Genomic DNA, 24,569 nt, shown 5'->3' on the forward strand with positions numbered 1-24,569 from the left:
AACATTTGAAAGATAAACAGCACCACAGTGCTTCAGTTTCAGCTTCGCTGTTTGTCATCAGTAAGTTATTTTTTTTATTTATTTTTTTTATCAATTACTAGAAATTTCAGGTGACCCCATTTGAATTCCAGGCGACCCCTGCATAGGGTCCCAACCCCAAGGTTGAAAAACACTGAGGTAGAGCCACTGGTTTGATAACTTTTAGGAAGCAGTTCTTTGGCCTGAAAATGTTCAGTATAAACATCAGGGAAGAAATCCTCAAAGGGCAACACTGATACTGAATCTGAACCCTGGTTGTGCAGTTATTTCTGCTGCTGCAAACTTTTTTTTTTTTTTTTTTTTTTCTAATAATGGTTTAGATTTTTATAGTGCTTTTCAAGGCACCCAAAGTGCTACATAATGTTCTTTTAATTTGACTTTTCATAATATAATAAAAGTCATAATGTCCTGAAACTTCAAGTGCTAAGACTAGCAAGTCCCCCTACTATGTAAATGTTCATTGCTCCATTTGCATTATAATGTTTTGTTTTTGATGTGCTTTTGTTTTAATGTGTAAACACTACTGTGAAGTGTGGTAGTAATCTGTGATCTTTGTGGAAGTCTAGTAGTTTCACTGATTAAGGTTTTTCTGGTTGAAGTACTAAAAGTAATTTAGAGTTTTCAGATTTAAGTCAGTTAGATTTCTCCTTTAACTTCTCTGACCAAGCTGAAGCCTAATAAAATGCTGAACAAGTGGTGCCAGGCACAACAACCCCCCCACCCCCTACACACACACACACACACACACACACACACACACACACACACACACACATTGTAGCTTATTTTGGCATCGATCCAGCTGATGTCATCATGTCTGTGTGTGTGCTGATGTCAGCATATCAAGTGCCTCTATATATGTGTCAAGTTTGATGTAAATTGAAACAAAATGGATGTTTTTATAGACATTTGAGATTTTGCCCATTATAAGATAAGATTTTAAAAATTCATAAACAATTTGAACTTTGACCTACTTTTCCCAAAATGTAACCACATCTATTCTGGGTCAGTGACAATCTGTAAACTCAGTTTGGTGGGAATTCAACTAACAGTTTTGCTGCTACAGACATTTGAAATTTTGCCCATTATAAGTAAATGGGGAAAAAAAGATTTAAAAAAATTCATAAAAAAATTTGAATTTGACCTACTGTTCCCAAAATGCAATCAGATCTATTCAGGGTCACTGGTAATCTATAAACCCATGGTATGGTACGAATTTAACCAATAGTTTTGCTGCTAGAGTGTTAACAAACAAACTGGACCCAAACCAGTACCCTTGCCTCCCCTTCAGGGGGCGGGGTAAAAATTAAGTAATTCTTGTGTATATTACTCAACACTACAGATATCATGGGCGTATAATCTGGCCTAGGCCGCTTTAACCTCAGGTATATGCCAGTCGGGGGGGCGGTATACTTTGGGCTGTCACACCAGGAAAAAACTAATATGACATCTGTTTTCGCTAGAGAGGCTCAGAAACGTCCGCATAGTTTTTCTGTTTCTTCAGTTTATCAGCCGTAACATTCTGACCATTGAAGGAGATCCCTACTCTTGCCCTTTTTTGTGTTTCAAACACATCAGCTTCGAGGTTTCCATATTCACTTGCTACCTAATATATCCGCCCACCGCCCACCGACGGGTCCCACTGGACTGAGATAATCAGTATTAATAGCCCCTCGTCTGTCAGTGGTCAGAATGTAATGGAACATCAGTGTAAGTCTGTAACAGTAACAGAACCGTGGCTGTACTTTGTGTGCAGATGCTTTCAGAGTGTGTTCATGCATTTGATCAAAGTGTGTCTGCGTGTGTGTGTGTGTGTGTGTGTGTGTGTGTTGGTGTATGCGTGGCTGTGTTTATGTTTGTTTCGGTTGATAGATGATAATCAAAGTCAAAGATGGCAGATAATTACTCTAAACAGTGAGCTAAAAGGGGATTTCTCACACACACACACACACACACACACACACACGGTATACAAATACAGTTTGTTCCTGCCAAGTGGCTACATCTTAACAACTACTGTCGTCAAGGAAACTGTGTCTGTCCCTGTTTCATTTTCCGGCACAGAGGGCAGAGGATGAAAAGAAGTGCATGTGTGTGTGTGTGTGACAGACAGAGATGTGTGTGTTGTTGTATTTGTGTGTCGTTCTGCACAGATTTAACCACATATTGGATCTTTTTTAACATCCACAGGGTGATTTATGATTGTGAGCAGACTATATCGTACCTGCTTTTGCATCCCAAGTAAAAAATATTAATACCAAGGTTTGTGATGTGGATGTAGATGACATGTACGTACGGTGGTGTGTGTGTGTGTGTGGTTTCTTCTTTGAACCCTCTCAGATTGACCAGTCAATTAGGTCGACTGGAGCCTAAGGTGGAGAGGGGCAGTGTGGACGCCCACAGCGATAACGGACACAGGGAGACGCCATGAATCTAACCACAGACGCAGATTTACCCCAAAAATACATAAGAGTAGTGAGATCTGCAAATATGATGATTCTACCTTTGCTTTACCAATATAACACCAAATGTTTATGTTAACGTAGCCTTTTTCTCATTCAACACATTGTGGTTTTCTCATTATAACTGAGTTCAGTACATACTATATTTATGCATCATGTACTGACAATAAAGAGTTTTTAAACACAAATATTCACCTTTTACTATATGACATTTTGGCTTTGTTCTGTCTGCAACATCATTTTATTTGCCATCTTTTCTGCAATTTTTGTCTTGTTTCACCCTTTATATCATTGTCATCTAGTTGAGCTTTTATTTTATTGATAAAGTTTATTTAATAGGGACAATGCAAATGACATAGTATAACTTCTACCTGTTACAAACAAGCTGTAGTAACTGGTGATTCACATAAAGAGATTATAGCTATTGGTAGTTTCCATCTCCAATAGCTAGCATCGCCAGAAAGAAAGAACGATTGCATAAAATGACAATGTACAATCACAGATGTTAAAAAAAATTATATACACATATATACATATAAACAAGAATACAGTCTATGTAAATATTTAAAGTCACATCTATTTTTAGTCCATCTTTGTTTTTTGTTTATAATTTTTTTCCTGTGTTTTTTGGATAATTTTTGCTCCATCTTTTGTTATTTTCATTTCTTTCCATCTTTTCCTTTGTTTTTTTCTTATTTTACATCCTTTTCTTGTCATATTTGCCTTTAATGCATCTTTTACATCATGTTTCATCTTTTACATTGTCATGCTCTGTCTTTCACATAGTTTTTGTCTTGTGTTTTTTATGTCATTTTGATCTTGTGTGGCCTTTTACATTGTTATTTTTTGGGATATTTTTGCTCCATCATTTAAATAACTTTATTATCTCCGCCAGGAGGTATTGTGATCACTTCGCTTCTTCGCTTTGTGTGTTTGCATGTTTGTTTGTTAGCAAGATAACTCAAAAAGTTATGGACGGATTTTCATGAAATTTTCAGGAAAGGCTGATACTGGCACAAGGAAGAAATGATTACATTTTGGTGGTGATCGGGGGGGGGGGATGGGGGAATCTGTCTTGGCAGAGGTCTGTGCTCTCCAAGTGCTTTTCTTGTTTAATTGTGCATTTATTTTGATCTTGTTCCATCTGTTTTGATTTCATCTGGTTCCATGTGTTACATCGTTTTTGTCTTGTTCAGTCCTTTACATAATTTTCATTTCCTTCCATCTTTTGTTTGTTTCCATCTTGTTCTACCTTTTCTAATTCTTTTCTTCTTATGTTTTTCAGATCGTATTTGTCTTGTTCCATCTTTTCCATCTTCATCATGTTACATCTTTTACGTCTTTTTTATCTCATTCCGTGTCTTGTTCTTTTCTTGCATTTTTTTCACTGTTTTCATATTGTTTCATATGTTACCTTGTTTTCCTGTTCCATGTTTTTATCCTATTCCATCCTTTATACCACGTTCATTTTGTCCTGTCGTTTATGTTGCTTTCTTTTTCTTTTCTTTTTTTATCTTTTACATCATCATGTTCATTTTTTCATTTTTTTTTTTTTTACCTTGTTTTTGTCTTGTTTTTAGGACGTTTTGATCTTGCTTTTTTTTTTTTTTTTTTACTTAATTTTCGTCTTTTTGCCATTTTTGGGGTGTAATTTTTGTCGTGTTCAACGTCTGTTTTTCCTGTTGCATTTTTTAAAGGTCATATTGGTCTTCTTTTCTATTGTTTTCATCCTGTTCTGTGTTTTACATCAGTTTTTGCCTTGTCATGTTTTTAATTGTTTTTCATCTTGTTCAGTCTGTTGGGTCATTATCATCTACTTGTGTTTGTCTTGTATGTTTAGATTTATTTTACTTATCTTTAGCCAATCTTTTGTTCATTTACAGTTGCGGAAAAAATTATTAGACCATCAAAAGTCATCAAAAACAATGGTTATGCAATCAAGTACAAACTCCTGTGTGTATCATGTGACTAAAACAGACAGAAATGAAAACGTGGAATGCCTAAAAGCACTTTTTTTGGCAGTACAATGCAAGAACTTAAGTGATTTTGGTTCTTATCAAGAAAACCATGAAAAATGGCTAGATATCAGCTCTTAATTTTTTCCGCGACTGTATGTTTCGACTGCTGTCACAACTGATAAAGATGCACGATTAAAAGTTAACATTAGAAAGATGTGGACAGGATTATTTTTGCTGCTGAGCTTATTTCATCTAAATTTAAAGGAGTTTACCTTTTTTTTATTCAATGTACACTCTGATTTTCTGAGCTGTGTGGAAGTATTCTGTATTCTGCCAGTGCTAACGTGGCCTGCAAAGGTGACTTGTGTATTCTGGCATTATTTTTCCCTGCAGTGGTGTCCCAGATGTTTGTTTTTTGAGGACAGGTCACTTAATGTCGTCACGGCATTAGGTGACATGCATGCTAAATAGTAGGCCAGCGGAACACTTAGTTTAGCATTATGTGTAAAAAAAAAAAAAAAAAAAAAAAAAGCAAGGAATTATGTGTAACAACTAAAGCAGCCTATCCACAGTGCTTAATAATTGAGACTTTATAAGTAGGAGATCAGTCATTTTTGTTATAAAAATGTGCAAAAGAGCAAAAATTTATTGAAATATTAATGCAGGATGTGAATAAAGACATTAACATTAACAAATGCACAAAAGATTAATTATTAGCAGTGAATTATCATCTCTCTGTCTATTCCTGGTTAAAAAAAAACAAGAATAGAATAGAATAGAATAGAATAGAATGTCTTGTATTGTCATTGTGCAGGTACAATGAAATCCTCTTAGTAGTAGTATCTGTGTCTGACATTTCTGTACTCCACAAGTCCATTATATTCCAAACTAGAACTTGTATTTGTTTGTACCTCTGCTGTTGTTTCCACACTCTGACATCCATCTTTCTTGTGGTACAGATAATCACACTTTGATAGCCTCACTCCTCCTTTTCTTCCTTTTGTAAACGTCTGTAGATGATTCGCTGAATTCACACCAGATGAGAGGAAATCTGCGCTTCAAAGCCGTTGCATCTGATTGATAAATATCATGCACTGCCGAGAAAAGGTGACTCAGAGCGAACAGATGAGGGGATCAGCGGGAAGGAAAAATCCGTTCTGTGTTTATCCAAGATTTTTACCACAAGCATTCGCTGACCTTTTTATCTAAGTTGAGGTACAACGGAAAGATCTTTGATTCGCTATTATTTCAGTAAAGTTGTGTCTAAAAAGTACACCTGGTGCAGTTTTTCTGCACATGGCATCATGACTGCTCAACTGGATGTTCCCAACCACAAAGTTGGAGCTTTTGGGTTCTGAATTTGACCAGTGTCACAGTCGTACTTCTATCCAGTGGCGGCTTTTGAAAAAAATTCATGTTGGGGCGCAGTATCTAAGTCAGTTATCAGCTGCACTATAACCACATATCACCACTAGGATACCTGTACATGCACCACTTTCTTAAAATATTGATTTAACCCTTTGATGTATGAATTATGAAAACCTTCGTCAAGATTTTTTCCCCCAGTCTTTTTATTCCTCTTTAGGCATGAAAAAAACAATGTCACTGAAATTTTAATGAACCTGTTTTTTTATGGGGTTTCAAAAATGTCTACTCAGCGGGACAGCATGCATTTAATTTTTGAAGAAAAGAAACATGTATTTAAAATACAATATCAGAAAGTGATATACTGTGTGAAAACTATGAAATAATTTTTTTTAATGCAGCTCATCTGATGTTTTCTCACATTTGATCATACTCTAATACAAGTTATTACTCACTTCATGGACATAATTTATTTATTTTACTTTTTGTTTAAGAAAACTGTTGATTACAGTCTAATAACAAATAGCAATTGATTTACTCTCAAACATGTTACTGCAGATCAGGTTTATCAAGTATTTATCAGTAATTGTGTGAATGTCAGTGTATGAGATGGTGCATAAGTATTCACTGTGCTGGCTGACATGGAACTAAAACAACAAAACCCATGAATATACAAGAGAACAGCTGGAGAATAACTGTCCACTGGAGTGACCATTATGCATGAAAGGGTTAAATTAAAATAAAAATACACAATATGTGTTTTCAGTAAAAATCTTTTTTTATATGTAAATTTCACACGTCTATCCTTCAAACATGCACATTTTTCTATGACTATTATCAGTCAGGTATGTCCCTGACAAGTGTCTTTTCCATTGATAATATGTTCAATGCATTTAGACCAGGGGTGAAGGTAGTGCAGGTAGATCACATGGCATTAAAACAACAGAAAATCAACGTGAGGGTTAAAAGATATAAGAAATACCACTCCTGCCGGCAATCCCCTGGCCTCCCGCTTCAAAGCCAGTATGTTAACCACTGAGCTATCCAGCCACGAACATATGAACCAGTAGTATTACTTAACGACCTATTCGCTGATTCCATTTCTGATAAAGGTCTTGATTGTTTTCGGGATGTGACGTTTACTCCTGTGGGTGGGGCTTGCGTGCATTTTTTTGCACCACGAGGCTCACCTGTCTCTTGTATTGGAGGGGGTCTACTGCGCACATGTCGTTTATAAGCATTGGGCACACATTTTTGTACCCCAAAACAGGAAACGTGACTTGACTGTTCACTGAACGACCGAAAACATTTTTAAACTACACTTGAATGCAGATTATACACAGTACTCATGGGCTATATCGTGTATAGATCGTTTATTTAAATATTAATGTTTTTTGTAAAATTATTTTATATGATTCCTATCATCAACCAGGGACTTTTCTGTGTGGAGTTTGCATGTTCTTTCAGTGTCTGCATGCGTTCTCTCTGACTACTCTGGCTTCGTCCCACCATTCAAAGACATGCACTAATAGGTTAATTGAATAATCTAAATTACCCATAGGTGTGAATGTGAGAGTGATTGGTTGTTAATTTTTATTTGACTTGAACCTCGCTTGTTTCGTGTTGGCGATTTAAAGTCTGTCTGAATTTCCTTATCATCCGTCCACTTGTTGTAGCTTCTCTTTTGGTCCATTTTCCGAATTATCAAAATACAAAGCTTGTGGAAATTAAATGAATTAATTAAATATTGGCGGGTGAACAGAATGCGGAAACCCTGCGAGTCTAGTCCACCACTCAGTGTTCTGCAGCACACAGCCCAGCCCCTTAAAGTTCATGGTAATCTGGAAAGTACTACCTCCCTACCAAGAACTTTTTTGGGGTAAATTTGGGGCCGGGGGAAAGTCATTTACCCGGGTAATTTTCAGTGGAAACAGGAACTTTGAAAGTTCAGGGTAATGCACAAAGTTCCTGCGGTGGAAAAGGGCCTTATATCAGCCCTGTGATGAACCGGTGACTCGTCCAGGGTGAACCCCACCTTCACCCATAGGTAGCTGGGATAGGCTCCACCACCCCCCCGCCACCCTAGTGAGGATGCAGTGGTTCAGAAGATGATTGTTTAACTGACTGATTCCTATCATCTTCTTCATGTGAGACAGGTGGGGCATCCTAGTGCCCCCTGTTGACAAGCAGCCACTGCTTTTATCCCAGTTCCAAAGATCTGCAACAAAACAACACTGTTTTCAGCAGCATGAACTGGCTGGTCTCAGCTCAACTCAAGCCCACCGGTGGCATTGCAAGAAATGCAGTCACCAGTGTACTGCTATAAAGAGTGTGTGTTTTTGTCACTGTTAAAGGGCTATAACTCATCTCTTACCATTAAACTACACTGTATCCTGATGAAATGCTTTCTCCATAGTCATTTTCTGTGCTTATGAGAGCTGACACCAGCCTCTTTTAATAATAGACAAGGGGGAATCTCAACCCCCTTGTTGTTTTTGCTGTCATCAGTGTAGCTGTAGCAATTAGCTCACCATCACTGTCCTGATTCTGGGATGGCCTCTTGTCTCAAGTCCAGTTCCTGTGTTGCTTGTTGTTGAGATCTGGTCTTGTGGACCTATCAGGGAGATTGGCTCACACCTTTAATTGCAAAGCAGGTTGCATTATACAGGGTGTCCCGTAAGTCTCCATACATAGGAGACATAATACATTCCATACATATATGGTTCTAACATGTATTTCTTCTTTATAGTTCTTCAGCAGACACGCATTGAAATGTGTTCCCGACAAAATGGCAGTCATATAGAGCATATTATATAAATAAAAATGGTTCATGTCAAGAAACGTTTATTTTCCTATGTATGGAGACTTATGGGACACCCTGTATATAAAGGGGCTAGTGTTGGCAAACTCTGTCTCCTTTTCTGGACCGATGGTTAGGTTGATTTGGCTTTGGGCTTCGGACTTTCATACAGATCCACACAATGCACTCACTACTGATGAGCTAATAAACTGACTTGCTAATTATTACCTCCGCTAAGGAGGTTATGTTTTTGTCGGCATTGGTTTGTCTGTTTGTCTGTCTGTCTGTGTGCAAGATAACTCAAAATGTTATGGACAGATTTGGAATGAAAATTTCAGGAAATGTTGATACTGGCACAAGGAACAAATGATTAAATTTTGGTGGTGATCCGGGGTGGGGTGGGGGGGCACGGGGGCCCACTGATCTGCCTTGGCGGAGGTCTGCGCTCTACAAGTGCTTTTCTAGAAAAGTGGGCCCCCATGTAAATAATTGGTGTTAAATGTAGTTTGTCATCTTTTCATGGTCATCAGATATGACCCATTTGGACGTTCAGAGGCTCAGTAGTGAACGTGGAAACACAATCATCTTCTACATTCATTGATTCATCAGTAAAACCCATGGAGTTGGATCAGTGACAGTGGATGGAGACGCTTGATATGTGTTCAGTTATTGATAGATTTGCTGAAAAAGACACTTCTTCAGTTTTCTGTTTTGATATAATAACCTTTGAATTTAAATATAGGAAAATACATGATTTACACTGAAAAATTCAAAACACAGAGGATAATATTGTGATAAATGGTGATAAATCACTCAAGAAAGGTTAAATAGAGAGAAAAATTTATTTGGGAACTTCCAGAAAAGTAGCTCTTAGTCTTTATGGGTTAAATAAATCTGGTTATACTTGCTATGCTCACTGAAGATGACCAAATTGTCAACATGGAAGTTCACCAGAGACCCTACAGAGACCAAGGCCATTTCTTAATCACAAGGGAGGATCCATAAAAGATGCATTTACATAAAGCTCCATCATCAGTATTCACCAGAGGACTGTTCCAATGTCAAGGATCCTTCCAAGTATTGAGTTTTTCTTTTTGGCTTTTTGGACAAATTTCAAGGATGTATCTTTGTATCCTTTGTGTCCTTGGCGCTCTTAAAATATCCACAGTCCTCTTCAACCACAACTACAAATAAATCCCCAGAGCAGACTGCTTTGTCATTAAATGCATTTATCAGGTGTTTGTATTAAACCAGACAAGACAGGTTTATTTACATTATATAGAGCAATTCACATACGAAGGGAGTTCAGTGGGATTCTGAAGAAATAAACTGAAACTTTTACAAGAAAATAAAATATTAAAAAGGAATATTGAGAAAAGAAAACACAAAAAATATCAAATTATAATATAGACAGTAGTTTAATTGGAATTAAACCATTTTTATTCCTGAATTTAGGCATGAAATGCATGAAAATGAAAAGTCCTTTTTCTTTAATTTGTAAAATATCAACCTTAGAGATACAAACATGTCTTACTAAGAAGCAGGAAAAAAACACATATTCAGTAAACTGTGTTCTATCCAGTTACACAAATATACAATGATACTTATGCAGCACAACATATGTAAGCTGTTTCACCTTTATTATTACTGTGGTGAATGTACTTTCTAGTTTTCTGTTACAGATCCAATGACAGGAGAGCGGTACTTTTCTGCTCTTGTTGGTCTGTTCCATTCATGAGTGAACTGATCAGAAGGCAGGAGTCCTGTCCGGTTTACAGAGGAAGTGACTTGGAAGGAAGTGACTACTGATGAAGGATCCTTTTAGAATGAGAAATGCGTCAGTGCTCACCCTGTGATCCAACCCCATTCAAACAGAAACTGGGGTTATCAGCTGAGAATGTTCATACTGAAACAGGCACAGAGAGAGAAGACTGGAGATTAAAAAAAACAAAAACAAAAAAAAAACACCAGGGCTGAGTGATCTGGCCAAAAGATCACATGATGAGCTTAGGATGATCTTTATTAGAGATATAATTGCTATCCATGATCTGAAACACCAAATTTCTCACCATGCAGACGATGTTTTTTTCTATTTTGCTTTGTGTGAAGGTGAAACTGTATTTTTGCATCATTCCATACTGATATTATTGCAATAATTTGGCAATATCTACACAATGTAAAGTCAGATCCATGCTATTGTAGCTATACCTGTGTTTTCAAAAATACCCAGGTCTAATCGGCCTTGTTTTCTTTTTTTTTTTTTTTTTTTATGAGCCAAAACATTTGTACACTCCAACATACCTGCAAAGGTGATGGATTCACACTAATTTATCATTATTTCTTCAGCAGCACTAAAATAACATGTTAAAGTCTGCAAATTAATGTAGGTGAAAACTAAAGGCTTTAGTGTCAGGAAATAACAGCCCCTTTTACAGAACACTTCTGTTACGGGAATGTCTGACCTTTATTTCAGAATGACTTCTGTGTAAATGAAATGGTGGGATCATTTGGTCCCACTTTTATCACAGCTTTGGAACGCCTCTGGAGGTAGTAACAGAGCTGTGATAAAGATGGAATCATGATTCTGGAATGGCACGCTGTGTAAAAGGAACACCTCTAGTTCTGCAATCAAGGTGTGACGTTTTGATGATGTATGTATGCGACCCCTGACCTGGGGGGATTTAGAAATGAGTGTGGGCCGTGTACAGTAAACAAACATACCAACGTGACCAGAAAGATGTCAAACTGGGGAGACACTAAGATCCACGGGCTGTTGTTACTTCGGGTGGGAGACTCATTTGTGGAACGGTGAAAGACGGGCCAACTCTGGAGAGGTTAGCATCACTGCTATACTCGGGGTATTTCTGATGCGCAAATTATACATCACACTATACACTGTGTCACTGCCCCTTTGATTCCAGAATGCAGGTCCTCTGTGTACAAGTCCAGCCTGTCTGACCTCTGTTACTCCTTTGGCTTGGCTGTGGAAATCGGTCAATGGCGCCAAAAAGGTGGGATCACCATCTCACCTTTTTTCTGGGATCTCTGTGTAAAAGTGGATAATGTAACACTATAAATGAACTGAAATAAACTGTGATACAACAAACTCCTTGATTTGTCCAACTCATATGTGCAAAACTTCACTGTAGAATACTCCAGTTATACTTATACAGCACAAAAAATAGGAGCAATGGCCCTGTATCTGACCGGCATGTTCTACCAAGAGTTAATAACAATTTGAATTTGTGAGGTTGTCAGGTTCTGTCTCTGTCAGAGTCTTGTGGTGTTGATACAGGAGATCAATCTCCCAACAGAAATGGGAGGTTCTTTCACTGGAAGAGAGCTCAACAAATGAATAAAAATCCATATGTGACTTCCTATCAGTGCTCAATAGTAACTATATTGATATCTCTAATCATTCCCATGTTATAATCAAAATATGGTCTATTAGAAGTAAAGGCAAATGTTTTAATACTTAAGAAATTCTGAAATCTAAAATTCTGAAAACTATGTACAAAGTTTGTCGACATTGTCTCAAGGAAGTTACGGGGAAAAAAAAAAAATTGAAATGAGTCCAACCAGTAGTTTTAGAGAAGAAGATTGTTGAAATTTAGACATTGGTGACCTTGAGTTTGACCCCTCAAGGTCACACAAGGTCAAAGGTCATGAACCCAAATAAAAGTCTATATATGACTATATATCTTTAACCATTATGACTATATATCTCTAACCATTTCCTTGTAATAAGTCATTAAAATACGGTCCATTAGAAGTAAAGGCAAATGTTTAACCCTTTCATGCATGAATTATGAGAACCTTAGTCAAGATTTTTTTCCTGAGTGTTTTTATTCCTCTTTAGGCATGAAAAAACAATGCAATTGAATGTTTTTAATAAACCTGTTTTTTTTATGAAGGTAGATTTGTTTCTTTATTGCTTAAACTAAAAAAAAAAATTCAATTAAAAAAAGTGTTTGAATGCAAAAAAAAAAAAAAAAAATTACGATCCAAAAAATTGCATTTGAACACTTTTTTTCTTTGAAGTGATTTTTTTTTTTTTTAGTGATTTTTTTTTTTTTTAATGAAAATATTTTTTATAGTTAAAGCAATAAAGAAACAAATCTACCTTTATAATTTTTGTGGAGTTCCGAAAACGTCCACTCTGCTGGACACCATGTGTTTAATTTTTGAATATCAGAAAGTGATATACAAAATCAGAACATTTTTAATACAGCTAATCTGATGTTTTCTCACATTTTATCATATGTGCAATTTTTATTAGCAATTGATTTACACTCAAATATGTCACTACAAATCAGGTTTATCAAGAACAGCAAAGTTATAGTAATGGTATGAATGTCAGTGTATGGGATGATGCATAGATGTCCATTGAGTTAACTCATATCAAACTAAAACAACAAAACCCATTAATATATTTGAGAACAGATGTAGAATAGCTGTCCACTGTAGTGACCAATATGCATGAAAGGGTTAATTCAAAAATCAAACTTTCTTCAAAACTGTGAACAAACTCTATAGACATTATCCCTAGGAAACTACACATAAAATATGAAATGAATCCAACCTGTAGTTTTGTCATGTTTGAAGAAATTGCTAACAAAAATGACAAAAACAACACCTTCCCAATAACTCGTGGCCTATCCGTCGGTGAGCTAAAAAAAGGAAAACATTAGCAACAACATTGTGATTCCATTTGTAGCTGGCGTGTCTGAGAAGGATTTTCTCCAAACACAACATCCCTGCCCAAGTATACAATACCGAAACACAGGCTGAGCAGTGTGGTATATGCAATCCACAGCTGTAAGCAGAGCACAGCCCTATATATAGAGGAGACTAAACAACCGCCCCACAGGCATATGGCAAAACACAGGAAAGCCAGCACTTCAGGTCACAACCCAGAGGTCCATCTGCAGTGACAAGATGAGAAACACTCCTTAGGCTGGCAACATACACAGTCTGGACAGAACAAACAGATGGGAGTGAAGGAAGATGTTAAAATGGAAACTCAGACTCACAGTGAAGTCCTGGGTTTAAATGTTTACAGATTCCACAAACATCAGATCCAATGAGTAGCGTCAGGATTCTCTAAGTTCTGGACCTGATAACTTCTTAACCCGTGCATCCTCTGCTCAGGCCTTCGATCATTTCTAAATGGTTTTGTGGAATGCAGTTCATCCTGTAACTGCTGCAGAGGAGGAGTGCAAAAATAGCAACGCCCGACTCATATGTGCGCTGTATATTCATGTCCATGTTCTCACCTTTTCCTGCTCCCTGTGTATGAACTGTGTAAAAACAGAAGGAAATACTTAACCCATAAAGACCCGGTGTTTCTTCTGTGGCAGCTCCCAAATGAATTTTTCCATCTATTTAATCATTCTTTAGTGATTTATCATTTATTATAATATTATCCTTTGTATTTTGTGTTTTTTGATGTAAATTGTATATTTTCCCATACTTAATTTAAAGCTCAGATTAAAGTTATATTTTATTATTATCAGAAACCGATAAAACTGAAGAGAAAGTGACTTTTTCAACAGAATATATTTTTAATTCAACATAAAACAAGTGTGTCCATCCACTGTCACTAGTCGCTTTTCCATTGGAAATCTGCGCAAAACTTTACCAATATTTACCAAACGTCAAAAAAACAGAAGTGCGTAATGTCGGTTTTTCCATTAAATCACAAATGCGATGATTTGTTTATTTATTATCGCGAGATGACACAGTAAGTCATTCCATAAACATGGCGACAAACGTAAATATGATATTGATTTACAAATATATTCATTATTATTATCTATTACCCCTCTATCTCGTACTAAATTAAAACATGATTGGGTTTCCTGGTGTGTCCACACATACAGCAACATGTTTCTTCTTCTTCTTTGCTTGTTGTAGCGTACGTCAACATCCACTTTTTGAATTCACCTGACTCTAGTTGCAAAAAAAGGTCTTTCCATTGCAGTTTTGCGTGATGTACCATGTGCGTTATGCCCGAAAAACCACCTCTTGCCAGTGCAAAAACTTTTGATCGAAAAATGAGACTTTTGGCGAAATTGTCGTTTTTCTATTAGGTACATTTTTATGCGCAAGTTATATTTGCGCAATTTGAGGGTCAATTTAAAACCGACTACTGATCAGACTCCATGGGTTTTACAAGCGAATCAATGTTGTAGAAGATGATGGTGTTTCCAACGTCCAAGTGGGTCAGATGTGATGACCATGAGAAGGTGGCAAACTGTATTTTACACCAGTTATTTACATGGATTGATAGGATTAATGGATCAGCAGGTATTAAACAGTTTAGATCAGTAGATGGTTTTGGTCACTAGTGGATCTTTGGGTCTTTATGGGTTAAAGTAGATGCTGAACAGCAAAGTGTTTGGAATGTTTTCTAGTGTGGCATTTTATTTGGTTGCTTATTTTCTATTCTGACTTTTTTTTTTCTCTGTAGCATTATTTTTTTGGAATTCTGCACTTGTTTTCCCACGTTTTTTTTTTTGTTTGTTTTTTTTTCCTGCGTCGTCACAAGTCACACAAGTTGATATTCACTCTGCCAGTCTGTTTCACCACTGCAGAAGTTTACTTTGCAAACAATCTTGTTGACTTTTCCAGTGTCGGTCATTAGTCCTTTCCATTTCAGAGTTGTCTGACAGTCTCATTCTTCTTTTTTTATTTATGATCTGCTACAGGCCTATATATATTTTTAACAATACATCAATAAAACACCGTTCCTCAATTAGGCCAAACAAGCTTTTGGATTAAAGTGCTGTGGAACAGGAGAGTACTGTCTGCACTGATTGCTGTGGGCATAAACAACAGATGCAGACAGATCGCCTTTGTTTTCAAAGAGACTGACCTTTAGCGTAGAGTGCAGGTAATAGCATCAATTTAACAGGGGAGATTTGTGAGCTTCCTCTGCTCAGAGCTAATGCTTTCTCTGAAGCTTTGCATGGTGTGTGGTTTTTCACAAAAAGGGGAGGCTGAAGTTTGGTAATACGGGACAAACTATGTTTAAACTCACATAAACCTTTCATGCATCAACAGAGCTTAGCAGGATTTGGGAGGAGAGAATAAGGAGGCAAGATGAGGAGGTAAGGGGAGAATTTGGAACGAAGGCTACGAAAACATTTACACAGATGTGGGTGCCTACTGGGAGATAACTTTGAGCTGGGAGAAGAACATGGAACGCTGGTGTTTTACTGTTTATTATGAGCTACCTGCCGTGTTTTTGCACTAATCAGAAAAACTCCAGGGTCGACAGAAAATGGGCGCCTTTTGTGTGGTTTGGTACAGGTTGGACTAGGACATCAGGCCAGAAGATCAGATGGATTTGGTTCTGAATCACAATTTCCTCAAATCTTAAAATTATGGGCAAGTTGTGTAAGTTTATTTCTGGTTCGTGAAGGCTTAGGCTGTGTTCACACTGTAGGTGTTTTTGTTGAAATCCATTTTTTTTGCATGGTTCAGATTATACGTCAGTGCCATCAGACTCATGTGTGAACAGTTTACGATCCTGGACTGACCACATACATAGAAGATGTGACGTCAAACACAGTACACTGTGTTTACAGAAGTAAATATGGATCTTGCTGGGTCCCGCCTCCTCCAGCACAGAATTGTAACGTGTGTCTCATTTCAGTGATGTAGAAGTCAGATAAAATGCGACTTGACCATTCAGACTTAAGTTGCATTGCTGAACATCAGATATATGATTTAGGTGGCACTTTGGTGCAGTGGTTAATGCTGAAGCAAGAGGGTCTTGAGTTTGATTCCAACACCAGGAACCGTTCTGTGTGGAGTCTGAGTGGGTTCTCTCCAGGTACTCCAGCTTCCTCCCACCATCCAATGACATGCACTAGAAGGTTAATTGTTTGTTTAAATTGCCCATAGGTGTGAGAGTGACTGGTTGTTTGTTTCTATATGTCCAGGTCATTACTGAAAATGAGAATCAGTTCTCAACTAACTTACCTGGTTAAATAAAGGTAAAATGAAATAAATAAATTAAATTTAGGATCACATATGAATGTGGCCTGGGTCTGATTTGTGATGTTCAGTCTGTCATTAAAAAGAACAGGTATGGGTCATATGTGCAAAAAGTCAGATTTGAGCCATTTTTGCCTGCAGTGTGAACATAACCTTAGACTTTGTGCCAATGTTTTTTTTTTTTTTTTGTCAGCATCTAATGTAAACACAAGTCCAAATGGTCCTGTACATTCATCTGCAGTGTTTTCTTAATTTGCCTCATCTGACTTTTATAATAAATCAAAAATATTTTCAATCTAGGATAACTATAGCATCTTTCTAATAGGGATGCACCGATCCGATATCAGTATCGACCATCGGCTGATACTCAGTGTATGTACTTGTACTCATACTTGTAAAAGTAATCTGATACAACTGCACCGATATCATTTACGGCTGTGTGACATTCACAGTTCAGTGCAGCAGGTACGCAGCAGTGGAATAATGTGTGGGGAGTGTGAAGAGTGTGGAGATTTAACGAAATAAATGACGGTGATAAAAGTAACGCTGACTGACAGTAACGTTAAAGACACAGACAGATACGGACGCAGCATTCTGTCCGTCGTCTGCGTACTTTCCATCCGTTTTCCAGGTGCTGGCGGATGCGTACCCAGATGGAGAATACCAGCGGGAACCGTGGAGGTAGAGGATCTGTTCAAAGAGTGACTGTGTGAGTTAGAGAAAAACTACTGACAGATTTAGGACAGCTACCCAGGGCTGGGCCAGGAGTATGGAGCGGTGTGGACCACCGCCAGCGGAAGTGAAAACAAACCGTATCACTCATTTATCTTTTCTCTTCCTGCTGAAGCTAAGCTGTTAAACCTTACCAGCGAAAACACTGCAATATTAGTATCACATTAGTGTTGCCTCTGTCGTCTCCATGTTTGTTATTACTGACTTTCTTCTTCTTCTTCTCAAAAAACTTTATTCTTCTTTGTGGTATTTGTCCAGTATGGTTAATTCAGAGCGGTGCCCCCTGGTGGATTAATTGACAAACGCTCATTCCAACACATTAAATGTCAGTAGCAGCACTTTGTTCCAGTCAGACTAATGACAACGACAATAAAGCACATTTACAAAAGGAACTAAGAACTGGAATGGGATTATTAAGTACTCGTATCTGTACTCGGTATCGGCAAGTACTCAAATGTAAGTACTCATACTCGGTCTGGAAAAAAGTGGTATCAGTGCATCCCTACTTTCTAAATCTCACTGAATGTCTGAGTACATGGAATATGGAGTTGTTGTGATTCCCCATCTTTATGTTTTTTCGCTGACTGAAACCGAACAGATGCTGAAATATCGGAGTGATATAAAGAATGATATAAAAACTGAACCGCTAGCCTAGCAACATTAATGCTATGAGCCATAGGTTAGTGCAATACTGTCTTTAACACACTGTAATTACACTATAATAAACAGGCTGTGGAAAACTAATGTTGGCTAACGCAACAGTTACTTAGTTTTTAATGACATATACACTACCAGGCAAAAGTTTGGACTCACCTGGTTTTTCTTTATTTTTATGACTATTTACATTGTAGATTCTCACTGAAGACATCAAAACTATGAATGAACACAGATGGAATTATGTAGTTAAAAAAGATGTGACAAAACTCAAAACATGTTTTATATTTTAGATTCTTCAAAATAGCCACATTTTGCTTTTATTACTGCTTTGCGCATTCTTGGCATTCTCTCGATGAGCTTCATGAGGGAGTCACCTGAAATGTTTTCCAAAAGTCTGGAAGGAGTTCCAAATGATGCTGAGCACTTGTTGGCCATCTGTGGTCCATCTCATGTCGTTTAAATGAGAAGGTGAGTCCAAACTTTTGCCTGGTAGTGTATATAATGTTATCTGTGCAAAAATGAGAAAAGTATTTATGAAAACTAGTGGTTGTCCAGTCCAAGATGGAAGACATTCTATGGTTTAAGAGGGTCTCAGTTAAAACTAGGGCCAAACATGAGGAGAATGTGTCGCCATAGTCCAGTTCCACCTTTGCACTGAGAATGGCCTTCATGCTTTTTACATGTGAGACACTCCCATTTCCTGTAATGTGAACCCAGCGCAGGCTCTGGGCCAATATAAACCATCAATGAAGCAATAAATGATCTTTGGAACTGATGATAAATTTATAGAAAAAATTAACTAATGGTGGCATCAAAGACTCAGAATAACCTTCTGATCAAATGGTGATGGAAAATCTTCAAGGCGTAAAGTACAATTCAGGAATATTTTAACATTATTTGCTGGTTTACACATTGAACTGGAAGGAAAAGTTTGCACGTAAATAAATATTCTCTCCGTGTTTCTTTGTTTTAGTAGATTGTGACTTGATGTAGGTCAGGGGTCTCAAACTCATTATCTTTCAGGGGCCACATTTAGCCCAGTTTGATTTCAAGTGGGCCGGACCAGTCAAATAATAGCATAATAACCTAAAAAAAATGACAACTCCAAATTTTTTTCTTTGTTTTAGTGCGAAACAACCCCGTTTAATTATGAAAATACTTACTTTTATAAACTATCCAAACAAAAAAGATGTGAATAGCCTGAAAAAACTGAAATTTCTTTCTGCAATTTTAACAATTTTATGCCTCAGCTTATCATTTATACAAGTGCGTTATGGATGGGATCTACAAAGACCCTAAACACTTAGTAACAGGCAGAAAATTGTTAAAATTGTGCTTAATTTTCTTTAGACATTTCAGGTTGCTCATATTTGTTCAGGTTATTCACATTTTATTGTTACAGGATAGTTTGTAAATGTAAATATTTTCATAATTTAATGTTATTTTTTGCACTAAAACAAAAAAAAAACATTAAAGTTGTCATTATTTATAGGCATAATGTAATAGTATTTTTTTCACATCAAATCGTGAAGAAAATATGGAGTCATTAGTTTTTGTAGGTAATTATTTTACTTGAGATCAAATTGGTCTGTATGTGGAAAATGAGTTCCACAGCCTTAACTGTGGAATTTTTGCACTTTGCAAATTCCTCCCACGGGCCGGATTGGAACCTTTGGCGGGCCGCATTTGGCCCCCGGGCCGCATGTTTGCGACCCCTGATGTAGGTGATCAAACTAACACCAGTGGCACATTTCATTACGTTTATATCATAGATTCAGTGAAAATACCAGTAATATTAAAACGTTGTCCCTACTTTCTGCCGTTTTCCTCTATCTACCTCTCCACTGTTCCCAAAAATGCAGTTTTCCTTGGATTAGGCTTTTGTTCAAATGTTAAGAAAGTTTTATTTGGTCTAAATCCCACCGCTGTCCTCGACATGAGCGTTTTTTTGATTCTAGACCAGTAAAATATTTTCTGATGTGGAGACCTGGTTTTCTGTCTGACACAAGACACCGACCTGACCTTTGAAAAATAGATCTGGACAATTAATCCAATCGCAGTGTCGGCCAGTGTCATTATACTATTACAGGCATCTGCAATTGAAAGGTCCACTGTGTGTCTGGAGATATTTTGGAGACACTGAGCAGAACCAGGTACTGTGTAAAAGATACAAAAACACAGTCTCTGCTGCTTAAGCTTTTATAGTTTTTACAAACCAACTCATGTATTAGGAGTAAAATCCACTTTTAAAATGATGAGTTATCTCTGCATCCACCTTAACTACAATGAAAATAGTTTACTGTCACAATATTCATAATTAATTTGACAAATTATAGTGATTCATGATATTATTGTCTATTCTTTTAACTCTGTGTCACCACTTTATGAATCTAGTAAGAGTTCAGTTACACTCATACACCTTATGAATAAGCATCATTCATTAGAAAAGAATTTTTGCATCACATAAAATGAATTCAGATTCAGAAAACTTTATTTATCCCATACGGGCAATTCATGTGCAGCTTACCACAGACATCAGCCCACATCCAAAGTGCAATGTTAAAAACATAAATAAATCAGTGCACAAATGCAGGACTATTGAAAGCAACTATGAATAAATGTATTGTATATCTGTTTCTATTTGTTAATAAAAAAATGATTTGACTCAAATATACTCTTATACTCAGTTATAATGTAATCTTTTACTGAAATATTCAACAACAAAAAAAATAATAATAATAATAATAAACCATCTGAAAGAAAGTCATAGTAGATATGATATAAATAAAATCTACAAAGCCACTCAGTGAAGTATTGGATGTGGGCAATATTATTTATTTTATTAACTTATAGCCTAATAGAAGAAGAATAAGATGTAACGGAGTCAAATTTGCGGAAACGATAATAAAATACGTTATTTATGCAAGTTTCACCAACTGTTATTACATGTTAAAGTAATGGGTTTTATCAACCTGTGCACATGCAGTAGTGGAAAAATTAGGCCAATATTAATAGTTATATTATGATGAATATAATTACACTGGGTTACAAAAAAATGTTTTTTGCAAGTTGTCTAGGTTTTTTCAACTGAATTAGGACCATTTTGCAGAAATGACAATCTGTTTTTCTCAATCAGGTCAGGTTTTTTTGCTAATTTGATTTAGAAAAATTTGATCCTCTCACAGAATTGATTACATTTTTACCTCCGCCAAGGAGGTTATGTTTTTGCCAGGGTTTGTTTGTTTGTTTGTTTGTCTGTCCGTTAGTGTGCAACATAACTCAAAAAGTTATGGACAGATTTGGATGAAATTTTCAGGGTTTGTTGGAAATGGGATAAGGAAGAAATGATTAAATTTTGGTGGTGATCGGGGGTGGGGGGGCCCACGGGGGGGGCCACTGATCAGCCTTGGCGGAGGTCTGCACTCTCCAAGTACTTCTAGTTGTGACTTTATCAGTTGATTTTTTTATATACAGGGTGGGGAAGCAAAATTTACAATATTTTGAGGCAGGGATTGAAAGACAGTGTATGACCAATTAGTTTATTGAAAGTCATGAGAATTTATTTGCCACAAGAAAATTTACATGATAGAAAATGTTTTTATTCTATGTGTCCTCCTTCTTTCTCAATAACTGCCTTCACACGCTTCCTGAAACTTGCGCAAGTGTTCCTCAAATATTCGGGTGACAACTTCTCCCATTCTTCCTTAACAGTATCTTCCAGACTTTCTCGTAATAGTTTTGCTCATAGTCATTCTCTTCTTTCCATTATAAACAGTCTTTATGGACACTCCAACTATTTTTGAAATCTCCTTTGGTGTGACGAGTGCATTCAGCAAATCACACACTCTTTGACGTTTGCTTTCCTGATTACTCATATGGGCAAAAGTTTCTGAAAAGGTATGGATAATAGTGTTAGGTATGATTATGACATCAATATATGTTTGGTTTCAAAACAATTGATGTAGTGTCTGCTGAGAAAAAACAACTAAATATTCATTGTAAATTTTGCTTCCCCACCCTGTAGTTCTCACCCAAAATAGGTTTTAAGAGAAAAAAAATCATTTTCTAACAGGATTCCTGTTAGGTACAATGGTGTATTCACCGCAGATGTAGCAGAATACGTCAGGCTTATTTTTGCAAGATCTTCTAGTCGAAGCCATTTCATTCACCTGTAATATTAAAAAAACCATTAATCATAAATTGGCAAAAGTAAAATCTTCAGAACTTGTTTATTGCAAGAAATATGAAAGAATTTTGTATCAAATGATGTGAAAATGCCCATAAATGTAAGCAAAAATGTTAAAAAGCTGATATGTAGCATAGTTCAGAAAGTTGACCTGATTGAGCAAAATGAAAGTGATTTTTGGATTCAGCACACCAAAATTATCCTAAATCAGCTCAAAAAACTTAAACAATAAATTTGTTGTTGACCAGTGTTATGACCATTATTTATGGTATACAGTTTTCTTTTATGCTTAGTGTTTATTTTGTTCACATTCTCAGTTAAAACACACCTGAACATTGCAGTGTTTTGTTTCTACTACATTTTATCTGTGCAAGTTTAATGAACATTTTATTATAATTATATGTCTGAAATATTCTGCTGTTTGTTTAGTATTTATCATGTTTGGTCCATAAAGAAGAGTTAAAAACTTCAAATAACCATATTTTACAGTTAGTCGAGGACGATAGATGTGTTTTGTCATTTTTATCTTGTTGGGTGTTGGTGTGTCTTTTTTTTTTCCCCCTTTTGTTGCATTTTTTACTAATAATTTAAACCCATAAATTATGATCTTGTTTCTTCAAATTCCACTCCAGACAAAAAAAAAACAAAAAACTGGACGGATATCGTTGCATGACCTTTAATAATGCAATACGGAGAATATGAAAATATTAGTTTTAATAACACGTTCGGACATATCAGCCAGCTCTAATTAAATTTCTCTTATTGTTTTTAATATTTTTTATGTTTTGTTTTTGTGGAAGTTGTGTCATGTTCCTGTGTGCACATACTTTTGTCTTCATGAGGCTTTTAAAGGCTGCTGTTTGACATAGTCCAGTGCTGCTCAGCCATACGCTGCACACTAATCCTCAGCGTGTGTGTCTGAATGCCTAAGTGCATTTATGTTATGTCTTATTGAATTAAAGTTATGACAAACATTGCCTGGGGTCAGTGTGTGAAAAGCTGTGCTGCTGCTATAGATTCTGCAGTCACTTTATGTGAAAGTTGTGCTCTACGTTTTGCTTTTCCGTGCTCTTTCCCCTCACATGATCAGAGGTCAGCTGGTTTATGATCTGTTATGGAAGGTTCTTGCTTCCTTCCCCCAGCTCTCATCTCCTCCACCGGTTGTTTCTCTCTTTTTTTTTTTTTTTTTCCTGTAAGAGACCTGCTTCTAAGAAATAAATAAATAAATAAAAAACAGTAGAAAGAATAGACAGGTTTATATGTATTGTAGGATTTGTCAGTATTTGTGTCAGGTTTCTTCCAAATAATCCATTTTGTGCATCTTTTTTTGTGTTATTTCATCAAGAATATATCTTACAAACATCTAATCCTTCCAACAAAGGTGTGGTTTGTGTCATGTTTCACATTCCTCTGCCACTCCTGTGTACTTTTACTGTGAGAAAATACATTTTAAAAAAAATAAACCTCTACCATGTTCATAGATAAGAGGATCTGATCATAGAGGAACAGTTAATAATACTGACTTCACAGGTTTGAGTCCAGTTGATCATTATTTTCCATTGGGTTTTTTTTAATTTTTTTAATTTTATTATTTATTTAGTTGAAGTTTAGAACCAGATGACTAGAAAATTAATTGTTTTTTTTTTTATGTATATTATGGATGATTTCTGATTTTAGTCAATTGTTGTCGTCTACATGAACTGAAGACAGCACTTACAAAAATACACATGTATGACTGGAGAAACACCTTCACATTTAATATATTACAAGAATCAAACAGGTTGTACTTTGGATTTCTGTTGAGTAAGAAATGTCTCCAGATTAATTATCTTGATTTTGCAATTTTTACCATTTTTCAGGATTTGCAGAAAGCCAAACCTTAATTAACATTAAGCTATGGGTTTTCTGTCCATGTTTGTGGACAAGAGTTTCACAGCTTTATACCAAAAAAAAAATAATAATAATAATAAAAAATTGTCCATCACAAAGGATGCCATGAAATTTTTTTTTTTTTTTTAAATGCATCTGAAAAAAACGGTTTCATCATGATGTTTCCAATATAGGCAATTATTTAATTAAAAAAAGCCAAAACTTGTACTTTCCTGAGTTTTCCTGGGTTAATTCATAAATTAATTCATTATGCTTCAGTATAGCTCTACTGAAGTTACAGCTGAATGTTTTAATTTTTGTTCAGTAGATTTTTCCTTCAAACGGCGTCTGTTTTCTTTTTTAATTTTAGTAAATTTTACAGCTTGTACTTTCTGACTTGTCAGAGCTTTTTTTGCAATTAAAAGTTAAAGTACAATATAGAAATTTAATGAAGGTGCAGTACTTGGGGGGGGGGGGGGGGGGGGGGTAGTTGGATA

At 36.3% G+C, this 24,569-nt stretch overlaps 1 protein-coding gene and 1 long non-coding RNA gene across 2 annotated transcripts in view; both read left to right on the top strand.

Annotated features, from left to right (window-relative positions):
* mao (monoamine oxidase) overlaps positions 1 to 24,569 on the top strand; it is a 90,283-nt gene that overhangs the window by 15,270 nt on the left and 50,444 nt on the right. The gene's annotated exons all lie outside the window — the stretch shown is intronic.
* LOC115412329 (uncharacterized) lies at positions 520 to 23,743 on the top strand. The gene is made up of 3 exons (XR_003934334.1): positions 520 to 646; positions 20,124 to 20,134; positions 23,734 to 23,743. It is a non-coding gene; the product is annotated as an uncharacterized LOC115412329 (long non-coding RNA).

The sequence above is a fragment of the Sphaeramia orbicularis genome, chromosome 21, assembly GCF_902148855.1.
Source record: "Sphaeramia orbicularis chromosome 21, fSphaOr1.1, whole genome shotgun sequence".
NCBI classification, from domain to species: domain Eukaryota; kingdom Metazoa; phylum Chordata; class Actinopteri; order Kurtiformes; family Apogonidae; genus Sphaeramia; species Sphaeramia orbicularis.